This window comes from Solea senegalensis, linkage group LG8, assembly GCF_019176455.1.
Source record: "Solea senegalensis isolate Sse05_10M linkage group LG8, IFAPA_SoseM_1, whole genome shotgun sequence".
NCBI lineage: Eukaryota > Metazoa > Chordata > Actinopteri > Pleuronectiformes > Soleidae > Solea > Solea senegalensis.
Genome location: NC_058028.1, coordinates 10702152 through 10715205, shown reverse-complemented (window position 1 = coordinate 10715205; position 13054 = coordinate 10702152). Strand labels below are relative to the sequence as shown.

General features: G+C 41.5%; 1 long non-coding RNA gene across 1 annotated transcript; it reads right to left on the bottom strand.

Moving 5' to 3' along the window:
* Nucleotides 1–822: 822 nt before the first annotated feature.
* LOC122773661 lies at nucleotides 823–12574 on the bottom strand. The gene is made up of 3 exons (XR_006360907.1): nucleotides 12463–12574; nucleotides 1929–2051; nucleotides 823–880 (listed from the first exon to the last, which is right to left on the bottom strand). It is a non-coding gene; the product is annotated as an uncharacterized LOC122773661 (long non-coding RNA).
* Nucleotides 12575–13054: the final 480 nt, after the last annotated feature.

The window sequence follows — 13054 nt, the reverse complement described above, 5'->3', positions numbered from 1 at the left end:
GAAAAAAAACATTTCGACAACAGAAGAAGTAGTCGCCAAGGACAGTCATACGAGCCTTGACCTATTGACCCTCGAAGCAGCTGACACCCCGACACCCGGCCTGACGGGCCTATCAGCTGATGAGCCACTCGAACCAGACGCGTCCGAGGGAGCTTTAGCATCGTATTCTTCACCCGATGGTGAAGTGAGATACGACATGACCCTGATGTGCGAGTATGCCAGGGTCCACGATATGCGATGGGCACGCCTAATGTCTTAATGTCACCTCATTGGCGGTGATGATTGGTTGGGTCGGAATTTATGAATTTATGGCTCTGTGATCACCTAATGTGGCATAGCAACAATTGTGAAAGGCCAAAAGATCATGTAGTGTTACCACAGGATAAGATGAAAAGCTCCATACCATTCTCATATCTATACCTTAAACATGAAGCTCCAGCCAGCAGAGGGTTAACTTAGCTTAGCACAAACAAGTGTAAAATGGGGTAACAATTCTTGAGTGGTTGAGAGTTCACCATTTGATTACTGGGTCAAGATAAGGCCCTTATCTGCAATAGAACTAATCAGCATTCACCAACAGGTCAAATGACATTTGTTTTTTCAGGTCTGGCATTTATTAGCAGTAATGTAAAAATGCCAAATGGATGATCACTGAGTCAGCACTGTTCTGCACCATTCTGCACTGTTCTGCACCTTTTCCAGCATGACATTGCGATGTGCACCATTCAAGCAGCAATCTAAAATCTTTCCGTAGCTGCTGACTTTGAAAGAGGGACTGAGGTTAAAGGTAAAAAAACTGTACTCACGGTGACATTGACGGTGATTCTTCTGTTGTCCGCTGGGTGTTTTATGGCACACTTGTGACTTTGAACACGTCTCACTGTAAATAAAAACAAAATAAAAACTTTTCTAGATGTAATGCAGAGGATTCACACTCACATTCACACCTATATTCACCAAACTTTATCCCACAGAGCCAAGAGGAGAGCATGCAGACTCCTGACAGAGAGAGGGGCCTTGGTCAAACTGGGAATCAAAACAACCTTCATTTACATTAAAAGTCTTGTTTGTTAATAGTGGCAGGATGGAAAGTCCAGTCTGCTACTTGTGAGTCAGACATACAGCCACCTTAACTTCTGCATTGGCAAGAATATTGGCATTGCACTTAAAATATGAGGTGCAAAATCATCCAATTTAGATCAAATTATGAGCTGAAAAATGTGAGCTGGCTCGTTATAAGCATGTGCCACCTTCGTGAGATGCTTAGTGTGGGTATCTGAGTGTGTGACAGTGTGTGTCTCCATTCCCTGACTCAAACTGGATGACCTGGCAGACGTGAAGTGAGTGTGACAGAAAGGTATTCCCTTTTCAAAACGATGGTTAGAGAGGCTGCCATTGCACCTCACTTGTCCCTCTCTCTGTCTTCACTGAAGCCTGTGATTGGCATGTCTTTATATGTGAATCCTGTTATTTCAGCGACTCACTCCTTTGTACAACTAGCCAGTGTCAAACAGCAAATAAGTAAAAATAAATCCTGGTGCTGAGGAGAGGGGAGGGATGAAGCAGGGGAGAGAGACGGGGAGATACTGTACATAAGGGTTAGTCATAAAGATTGTCCAACAAAGGAACAGCTTTTCATATTCTTCAAATTGACGTGAGGAATATGTGCAGGCACATGCCATGGATTTTGGTGGTCTTGATGCATAAATGCGCTTGTCTGGGTTTCATGAGGCGAAAGAGATGCAGACAGTGGAGGCAGGGCAAGATGAAGGAGTCGTCTGTCTTTTTTTGTTAGTACCTGTTTGAAGTGTATCAGAAGGAGCTTTCCAAGGTCTGGAAATTCATTACTGGACAGAAGCTTTGAAAGAGGTCTGTTGGAAGTGTGCGTGTGTGCGTGTGCATGTGTGTGTGTGTGTGTGTGTGTGTACCTGTGCCTGCAGCCCATTGTATTCAGAGTGGAATTGCTTAGCAGTTGCCTGAGGCAATGAGAAGGCTGCTATGACCAGGTATGGCTAGCCATTACTGCAGGGCATCAGACTCCATCAGACTCTCTGGAGAAAAGATCATACAGACCATACACACCCATATAAGTAGTCTGTGTGTTTGTTTGAGTGCATTTGTGTGTGACAAAGACAAAAGAAACCCACAACCTATGTCTAAGTCATAAACCTTTCATAAGATCCAGAGAGTTTGAACTTAAATTGTGATATCCTTCAGAGCTGTGATCACACGACTTCATGCGCGTGTGTGTGTGTGTGTGTGTATGCATATGTGTGAAACGGTGGCACAAAGACAACTGAGAAAGAGACATCACATGTTGAACAACTGCGGACAAATCAATATATGACCACAAACTGTCAGGAGGGCCCAATCAGAAGCCAAAAACTGGAGGTTTAAGTGATTCAGCGTTTAAATGCACACGTTTACATCGAGATATACAGTAAGCTGCTTCTGCTTCTACTCGACCTCTTCTTGATGGAACATTAGATTACAGCTGGAAGTGCCTTTAGTTTTCATCATGAGAGAACATCCTTGGGGCAAACAGAGGAACTCTCCTCAGGAACAAAGATCAGTGAGACGGGTTCAACAGCTACTAGAGTCCAAGGACACATCAATCAACCTGGGTGAAAAAGCCACAGTCCACGGTAGCACTGTTCGCGGTGCAAATTGTGCGACACGTACTAATAATGCAACACACGGTATGTGCGTGACCATTTCTTTAGATGGGAACTGAAAAGACCATCTTGTATAATGTACATGTTCTATCTGGAAACGATCACACAAAATGATCACCCTTTTGTTTTGTGTAGCAAAACACATATGACCTGCAAAATGCTTTGGCCTCATGTGTAGATGGGTGTGATGTGCTATGTGAGCATATACACGTATGATAAACACACATACACACACATGCAAAACAATCTAAGGGATCTGGGGGGGCTGCGGTGTTGTGGCATGATGCCCATCTATCTTTCTGACATCTCCTAACCCAATCCCACTGGGGCTAACTGAATTCAATCCTGAGCATTAGATAAGCACATACCCCCTCCCCCTATACACACACACACACACACACACACGTGTGGGTCCATGAGCATAGCATGCACACATAGCAGCAGGTTTAGATTGTTTCTACAGTCAAGTGTTTGTGTGCAGGTCACATAGCAAGAGGGGGAATGAAGCAAGAAATCAAGAGAAAGACGCCAACAGGCCCGGCATACAAAGACAGACCCGAACAGAGGAGAGCAAGACAGAGAGAGAGAGAGTGAGAGCTTTGACGTTGTCTGTCCAGTGGGAGTCCATCCTCTGTCTCTCCCCTTACCCTGTCTCCACCACCTCTATCTTGTCTATGTCTCTCACTCATACCTTTCACACCCACACCTCCGCCCCTACGGTTCTCCCCTCGGCAGCTTTATGCTGATTGTTTAGGCTTCTTGGTGCCCATCACGCTCATCGCTCTATGTTTCCATCAAACACAGCATTTATCTTATCATTGCCTTGACAACTGCCTATTAGTCCAGAAGAGTCTGCGAGCTCAGTGTTCCCATGGCGATGACACGGTGACATTGCCAGGCGGCTCTGAACCGCCTGCTGATACAGTGGACCTTTTTTTCCCTGTCCTCCTCGCACCCTGCCCTCCCATATGTCTCCCTCGTTACTGTTCCTTTTGCCTCCCTTTTGTCCCTCCAGTGTCTGCAGACCCTGTGCTCCCACAACCATCACACCCCTGGAGCTTACAACTCTTTCAAGTCGAGTGCGTTTGTGTGTTGGTGTGTGTGTGCAAACATGTATGGTTATGTACAACTGAAGGATAAATCTGCAGTGTTCTTCCCTGCCCTTTTGTAGCCACCAAAGAGATTCTCCAGACACACCTGGTGAGGCCATAATGTGCTTGTTTGAGTCTGGGAACTGTGTATACAGACATCTGACACAAATGTACACTTTTGCTATTGACAGAGATTCTGGAGTCACATTGAGATGAATTTAAAAACAAAAGCAAATACAAGTGACAAATCACATACAAACTTTCCTTTCATCGACTGTATCTTGGATAAAAATGTAGTTGCAGATAAAAGAGGAAATCACGTCACTGAAATGTCCCTCCCCACTTCTAAAGTTCACTGTCCTTACAGATACAGCAGATACAGTGGGTGAGAGGAGGACTGATGAGGAGACTGAAGCAGCAACAAAAACGAGACCACATAGAGACAACAGTTATCGGTGCTCTTTATTTACGCCATAAAATTGAGCCTTGTTTTCTTTCTTTCTGGGGTGACCTGGACTTATGTGCCAACTACTGCTTATTTCAGAAAAACTCACTTTCTAGCAGATGATGATGGAAACATGGTAAAAATAACATTTCCCATATTTTTTTTTATTTCAGCGCAGTGGACAATGTCTTACTCAGGCTCTTCCCCTGCTATTCCAAATATAGTAGCTTCTGTTGTCAAAAACTAACACAGCACTGACAAAAGACTAGACTTTCATAATGGCATAGTGAACGACAAAGATCACTACGGTATAAATTACAGTGTTGAGGTACTGTGCTGTCTGATGCTGCTAACTGATTCCTCTTTCTCTGCTCTTCTTGTCCAGCAACAGTTTCCATTGCACTTATTTGTGTCTAGGCTATCAATTCACCAACTTAAATGTGATTTTTCAAGGTTTTTTCAGATTTTCTTTGTTTCCATTCATGTGGTTTTCTGCACAAATCCGACAATTAAACTACAACAGGCTAATGGGAAACACATCTACTGATATAAGCCCATGTATAACACTGTCATTTTATATCTAATCAGAATGCGATCCTGTGGCTGGTCTGTGATCTGGTGTCTGTCTGTGTCCTCTTTCTCATTGGATCTGGTTTAGAGAGGAAGGAGTCTCTGAGGGCAGGTCACGGGGGCCCAGCTCTAATAATAGAGTGTAAATCTCAGTCATTACTGTTCTGACAGGACACTGTGTCACCATTGTCTGGCACAGAACTCCACTTGAGTGTAGAGGCTTCAAATTAACTACTGTTTTTATTGTGGGCAGCCGAGAAACCCTTGTAGTCTGGTAAATGACAGAGTCTGAAGGGATATGGGAGTGCAGTATACGGTCACTTCAGCAACAACTGATATGATGTGATACTGAACTTTGACTTGCTGTCTATCATTTCTGACAACTACCGTGAGACCACAAGGCTGTTGCAGTACTGGAAGATTTTTCTTTTTTTTTCTTTGGATACAAATATCAACCACAGTTATGCCAACAAATCTGAAAACTACTGTTACTGTACTGTATAATACTGCTCTCTGCTGTTAAAACCGCACACCAATGGGACTGACATTTGACATCCTCTTGCACAGGAAATCATCATTGGTCTCAATAACAGCGAGCCGTAAAATCACATTTCAGCATCCATCGATTTTTATTTCATAGTAAATGGCAGGTAACAAACTGCGAGGCTGCGGAGCGGTGCAGTGTAAATGTGCCTCTGATAAACAGTTAAAGAAGTTCATCCACTCTGCTGAACTGCGGCTTGGCGGCAGAAAAATCAACACTAATCTGATGAGAGGCAGCAAAACAAATTCTACTGTTGTGCTCTCAACACAGAACACGGAACACAGAGAGGAGAGGAGAGGAGAGGAGAGGAGAGGAGAGGAGAGGAGAGGAGAGGAGAAGAGAGGCATTAGGGAAAAGTGGAAGAACGGTGGAAAGCGAAGAAAAATTGAAAGACACTGAAACATTATCTGCATTTATAAATGCAGCATTAACAACCACATCCCTAATTATGAATTTCGAAAAATCAAATGTCAATACATAATTATTTTACTGTGATTCATCACCTGTAATCTGTAGCTGCTGTAATGGATATGTAGGTTGTAGGTAATGGGCTAAATCATAGAAAACATACATGAAAACATAGAAAACATACATGAAACTTTCTAGTATGTATGTTCTTCTTGTAACCTTGTTTTATAACTCCTAAATCCTCTTATCTGTCTCTTTCCTCTTTTCCCCTTTAGTTGCTCTCCCTCTCATCTCTGTGCTCTTTTTGGAGGAAAAATGCCAGATCAACAGAAATGTCACATCCAGGATAACAGGCTTACTTTTGTATCTTCTAATTGAAGTGCCTTCCTGCCTTAGTGTCTGACAGCTCCTTTTGACAAGTGATGTGTTTTTTGAGAGTGAATCAGCTTCCTTTGGTTCTCAGTGCTATAGACAGCAGAGATCAGTGAGGGTCAAGCTGAATGCTGGGCTCTTCACTGAGCTGCTGCTGCCTCCTGCCATCACAAAGCTTGTCATTCATTTTATCGTTAATCCTGCCCTCTTTTTTCAATAGATTCAATCTCTTCTTGGGTTTTATTTTTTTCACCCTCAAAAGTCCCAAACGCGGCCCAAAGATGTTTTACAAAGACTTTTCTTTCTGTATTTACAACAAATCAAATAACTATCATGTGAAATACACAGAAACTCATCACACAACTGAAGAAATGTTATAACACACCTGCTCCCATCATCTGTACAATACCCAGCTGCAAACTAAATAGGACAGTAGTTAAATTAGGAGTTGATGGAGACCAAAACAGAGTTAAAAGGACAATGAATGTTGGGCCTAATTTTTACCACACGAGTCTGATGTGCTTTTTCAAAAACAACTTTATAAGGTGACAGTGATACTCTGATATGACCTACTGCCCCAAAGTAGCTTAAAAATAGATTATTAATACTTTATGTTGGGTGGGTATGGCATAGTACACTTTTCTGGTTCTCAGTCTGCATCCTATTATTTAAAAAAATAATAGTAATAATAATAACCAAATAAGAAGTAACAAGACAAGTCTATAACCAATAACGTGCGCGGCTGAAGTAGGTTTGTGTTAGGTTTCTTTTGTTTCGCGTTCTTTCTGGAACCAAAGCAGCACAAGGTAAGATACCTTTGTGCTAAATGTATGATTGATTTTTTATATACTGGTATATCACAATGGACCATGATCATACTGATCATCGTCTCCCAGGTGTGAAGGGTAAAAATTTACGACATTAAAGCGGCACTAAGATGTCTTAATAGGGATTTTTTGGACGCGTCAGTGGGTCAACAATTAATTCTCCATCGACATCCGAGGCTGACAAATTCTGCCAATGATGAGCATTGGTTTACCACAAACATCCCTTAATCTTACCCATGATGTTTTAACTGCATCAGCCCTAGAGGTGACGGATAAAAAAAAAAAGCTTTGTAAATCATCTCTGAAACTGTTGTATGAGTTGCAGTGGAATGAGTGGAATTATTTAACAACTAAAATGGATTCAATTACAAAACGAGATGCAACGAACAATAAACCTCACCATGCTTCCCGAGTACTGTGAAGATAATAAACGGTCATTTCAGTCTAATCCTGTAAAAATGTGATCTCCGTTCAGGGTGGCTGTTTAGTTAATTTTTCTTTGGTCTATGGTCTTATGGTTCTGGTGGTGCCAGAGCTCATCCATACTTGCGTATAATCTCATCTTTGCCTGCTTTGTTTAACACGGATCCATCAACAGCGAGAGAACAAACCTTCAATTATATCTTTGACCAACACACACACACAGCTCATCCTCATCACTGGAAGAACGCCACATCCACATGGAAAGGAAATATGGTAGGAATCAAGTCTTTTTTTGTCTGGAAGACTTCCTACGTTTCACTCCCTCTGCCTCGCCTTGGCGTCTTCCCACTTTCCCACTCCAGCTCTGTGTGTGATATTATGAAGAACAGATTTCCCAGAAAGGAAATAAAAGGGCTTGTTAGCAATGGGAAGGAGGGAGAGAGGGAGAGAGAAAGAGATCAGAAGGACAGTGTTGAGGCTGACAACAGCCCAGTCTGCCCACACCATCAACAAACCCACCCAGCAGCTCGCCAGGCATTTACAGGGCCACATAAATCCACATCCAGGTCACATTACTGCTCGCCTTCATCAGTGTTTACTGGCATGTTAAAGATTGTAATAACACTGGTCAGGGCAGAGATTTCTAATTTAGATGTTTTTTTAAAGCGTTTTGTAACGCAGCTGTGAGGCAAGGGGAGAAGTGGTCAGAGGGAGACAGATGCTGGCACCGAGGGAGAAGAGGTGTGACCACATTTGGACTGAGATGAGAAAGAGACCTGCGAGGTCACGCTCTATAAACACGCTTCAAATCAGGATGCAAGAACTTTGTTGTACATAGTTTCAGTCAACAATTTGTGCATGTCTTCATGTTTTCAGTGGTCATTTGAGGTGATATACAAGCGGTTTGAGTCATGATGGTAAACATTCTGCTCCAGCAGTGAAATAAACCTCTAAAACAAAGGGGCAAATCAGAAATTCCCTGGAGTTTTTTTTTTACTCTCTCTATATGCGTGTTCTCATTCTCTTGCTCTCTCTCTCTTATGCTTCAACTTCTGTGCAAAGGCTTGAAGCTTGTGTAGTGTATCTTCTTTGGGTAGCAGCACATACCTCTACTCTACTTAGATAGAATTGAGTTAGATCAAATACTTGAAAAAGTTGCACAAAGAGTCTGTGCTTACTTAAACTTCATTCATTTCATTAAAGCTTTTTTGCTTTAATGTTACAGCAACCCCTGACTGCACACACACGATACCTGTTTTTAAGAAGCGATATTACCTTAAGTTGTATTAAGTTGTTTGCTGTGTAAAGCGACAGAACTACTGACCAGTAATGCAAAAACAGACGTCTCTCACACAAATAATGGCTACTTAATGGCCTTCCCAGCCCTTCCGACAGTCGTGGCGTGGGTGCCTTCAGATTTAAGGATGATTTGAACAGATCATCTGGCCAAATTATCCTGTAGTGTGAGGGGTTAACAGACCTGTCTTTCCGTCTTCCCGATTTCAAATCAAACATGTTTGATATTTATGATTGAACAGCGATTGGAGCGTGAGCAGAACGCCGCAATAGCTAATGAGAGCGAGTTAACCAGGGAACCGATGTTTAGAACCATTTTGTCTTTGTCAGCCACGACTTCATCTGCATTTCTCAGCACAAAACATCCGAAGACGCCAGCTATTAACTGACAACGCTCAGGTAATCCCTCTGAGATCCCAAAACCCTGGAATCTCCGCCCTCAAATCAACACCAAGTGTGTGGTCCTGCGCCTTGACTGGATCGTCTCCTTTGTGCCTTCGCAGGATTAAAACATCGGTTACAAAATTCGTTATCTCTGTGGTTTCCCACCTTTTTAATAAACTCACGTCAGATTTAAAAATCCTCTAGTGTGGGGCAGGCTTTCACATGTTTCTATACTGCCAGTGTTCTTTTCTACTGAGCTGTGTAATCATAATACTTTAGTGACACACTACAGTATAATGGGACTATCACACTTTGCTCATCATCTTAACACTACAACCACAAGTGCTTCAGTCCAACACCAACAGTAGACCGTGTCAGATTCAGGCCCGAACTTGCACAGACCTTCTTTCTTCATTTTTTAATCGTCTCTCTTTCTATAAATTTGCTCAAGAATAACGTTTAAACACACAGTGTGTTATTTCTCCCGCGAGGGGTCTCTCATTTAAAACAAACAAAAGACCTAGTTTGAAGACACTGGGAAGCAGCATGGGATCATGGGTATTGCTGTCTTGTTGTCTCGTTCGGTTCTCTTGTGCGTTTGAGAGCTTCGGCAGCAGAATGCACAAACGGCAATGAGTACCGGTGATCCAGTTGTAATAAATATGTACAATAAAATTAAAAAACAAAAGACAATGCAGTTCTTCCTCATTCAGATGTTTCATGGGAGTTTTGCTTCCAAAGTTACAGCAGAGACAGATGCTTCTAAAAAGACACGCGTGTTGGAAATGTTGTGGCTAATGTAAGTTCACTACACAACAAAATATATAACATTATTCTTAAGGTATTCACATATTCACATTTTCGTGCTACTTTTTTCACGTTTATTTTTACAGTAGTTTTCTACATTGCAAAATAATTTTATCTCATTTTGTGAAAGTCGAAGACATCATTTAATGATGACTCATGAGTCCTGATTTGTTCCGTCTTTGGCACACGCAGTACTCCTGAAACCATTGTGGTGTTAGAGAACTTTGTTGTGGAACATTCGTATATTTTCCTATTGCTACTTTTTACGTAAGTAAAGTAACCTAATACGCCTTCTGCCTCTTCATCACACACAGCACATCTCCTCTCAGCTCCATCATCAAAACAGCTAAATATTCCTTGTGTAGTCTGGTACGCAAACAAACAAAGCCAGCCTGACTTGTTTATTATGGTGCATTAAACCTGACCCTCAGATTTGGCCACAGCTACAAACCGATGCCAAGCCTCAGAGCAGAGCTAATCACTTGTGATTTATTTCATATTTCCTTGTGATTGGGGGTAATCAGGGCCTGACAGTTTGCCCTGTGCTGTGGCTGCTCTGTTTACATAGCTCTGCTGGAGACTTGTTGACACTGAGACAAGGAGCCCAACTGCTCTCAGGGTCTGGACAGTATTTAGATCTGAGTTTGCCTGTTACAGGGAAGGACAGGTTGACCAGGGGCAAAGGGGGGGGGAATGCTGCTGAGTGGACAAAAGATCGCATCAGTGACTATATGTGTTAAAAGAAAAAAATCCATGCTGAAATAACATAAATGCTGTAAATACATAATTTCACTATAGACACAGCCTTCTTTAAACACCTTTAAAGGCGTTTTATGGAAATCATAATGAAACATGTTGTTGTTTTACACAGCCTTTTTGACCAGTACACTTCTGCACCTTGATTATGTCTCTCTTTTCAATCTGCTTTAATTACTTCCTTTTAGCTTTTATAATCTTTTGTGAGTTTTATATCTGAAATTGTTTCGTTTTTTTCTCTCCATAACTATTTGTTGTCGTTTGTGCTGCTATCTTGACCAGGACTGCAAGAAGAGATCTTGTATCTCAGTGGAACGTTCCTGGATAAATAACTGATAAATAAAAAATAGCAGATAATAAAAAGTTTTGTTTTGTATTTGTGGGGTCCTTGTGTGATATGGTGGTGTCTACCAATTTGTTAAAACATCAACATTACTCAAAGGAATTTGCCATCAACAACAGAAGAAAATGAGACGGCGCACCTCAAACGGTTTATCCTCCAATTAACTTTCAAATATATAAATATGAATTTCTTCATGGGCTATTATTGGAATTTTGCACCGTTCTGACTTAAAAATATTAGACGGAATTTAAAAATGTCTTTATGTTTTGGTCTACTCTTCCTGCACATACATTGTATTTGATCACAGGGAATAGTTTCAGAACACAGAATGCAGCGATTATTCTATTATTAATTGATTAAGGTCTCTGATTTTTCTGCTTTTTAAATATGAATATGTGCTAGTTTCATTGCTCCATTTGACAAATAAATCATCAAAACTGAAAAATCATGGGTTGTGGACAAAATGAGACATTTGAGAACGTCATCAGTTTGAGAAACACTGATCGACATCTTCTGGCATTATATGGACCCAACAAATATTTAATTGAGAAAGTAATCGACAGATAAATCGATTATGAAAATAAAAATGACTCTTACTCCATTACTGAGTGCATTAAGAAGACAGTTAGGAAAATGTTTCAGACCACAATACAGAACCAGCTGAATGACAGCGAGTACAACAAAAGTTACTGTAAGTGAAGTAAAATATGGAGCGGCAAGAGTTTGAAATGGGCTTAACCAGAAATGACTCTTGTATCTTGCCTGATCTTAGTTTGCAGGGAGTATTTCTGTCAGTGTCCTCACCTGCCAGAGAATGAGATGATGCCAAATGTACAAACACAACAAAAAGCAAAAAAAAGTTCTACTCCAGAGAAAGAGCATACAGCTGTCAAACAAACATCTCTTTTTCTCAAAGGTAAAGAGTCATCAACCCCCAGTGCACCTGCAGCAGGCCTCAAGTCAGTGACGCCAGTAAAGATAGATCAAAAACTCATGTTTGTGATCTTTCCAGCTGGAGCAAGTGGAATATTTAACTTTTTTTTCTTTTTACGTTGCGCTGCATGAAAAACCTGAAAAGTTTGAAAAGACTAATCAATTTACTGAAAGGTTTTTGTTTGACTCCAGAGCAAGAGTCAAATCTTTGAAAAGCATCCTTGGAAGAAAAAAAAGAAGAAAAAAAAGAGGCATGCACTGAATTCATGCCTTTGTATTCTTTTGGTCTTTTGTTTGTAGAAGGTTCATACATGGAGGAGGAGGTAGTTGGCTCCAAGTATCAACCTCAAATAATATCACACACACATGCATGCGCACACATGTGTACAGTCTTTAAAAGAAATGTATAATGCTGTTAGATATTATTTTAAGTCGAGGTACTGATTTCAATGCCAAATGTCAAATCAGATGTGGATGACTAGGAGGCTTTTTTTATGCTAATGAGGTGGTTAATATTCTGATGATATGTCTACATGAAGCCTGAGTGTGTTTTAATATCCCAGAGAAGGTGTGTGTGTGTGTGTGTACCTTCACATAGAGATGCTGTGTACCCAGGGGCGAAGCAGCGCACTCGCTACAGTCTGTGTTGGCTCGAAATTTGCTGTTTTACCGCAGGAAGTAACACAAAAGAGCAGCAGGAATGTTTATGAACACCTCCGATCCCCGAGGACCTGCGGGCTGACCTGATTATTGCCTGTCTGTAATTCCACAGTCGGGAAGGTGCTGCTGCTCCTGGAGGGGTTCGTGTGTGTGTGTGTGTGTGTGTGTGTGTGTTTATTCATGTATATGTTGCTTTATGAGGACCAATAAAAAAAACGTTTAAAACCATACGTGAGTGAGTGAGGACATTTTGGGAAAGTGAGGACAATCCGGCTGGTCCTCACACCTGTAAAGGCCTGGTTTTAGGGTTAAGGTTAGGGTAAGGGGCTGGGGAATGAGGGTCCTCACTTCTAATACATGTCTTATGTAGGCCACACACAGCTGGCCTGGTTTTAGGGTTACTGTTAGGATTAGGGTAAGGGTTAAGGTTAAACATTTAGTTATGATGGTTAAGGGTAAGGGGCTAGGGAAAGCCGTATGTCTTTGAGCGTCCTCACAAAGAATGCATCAGCATGTGTGT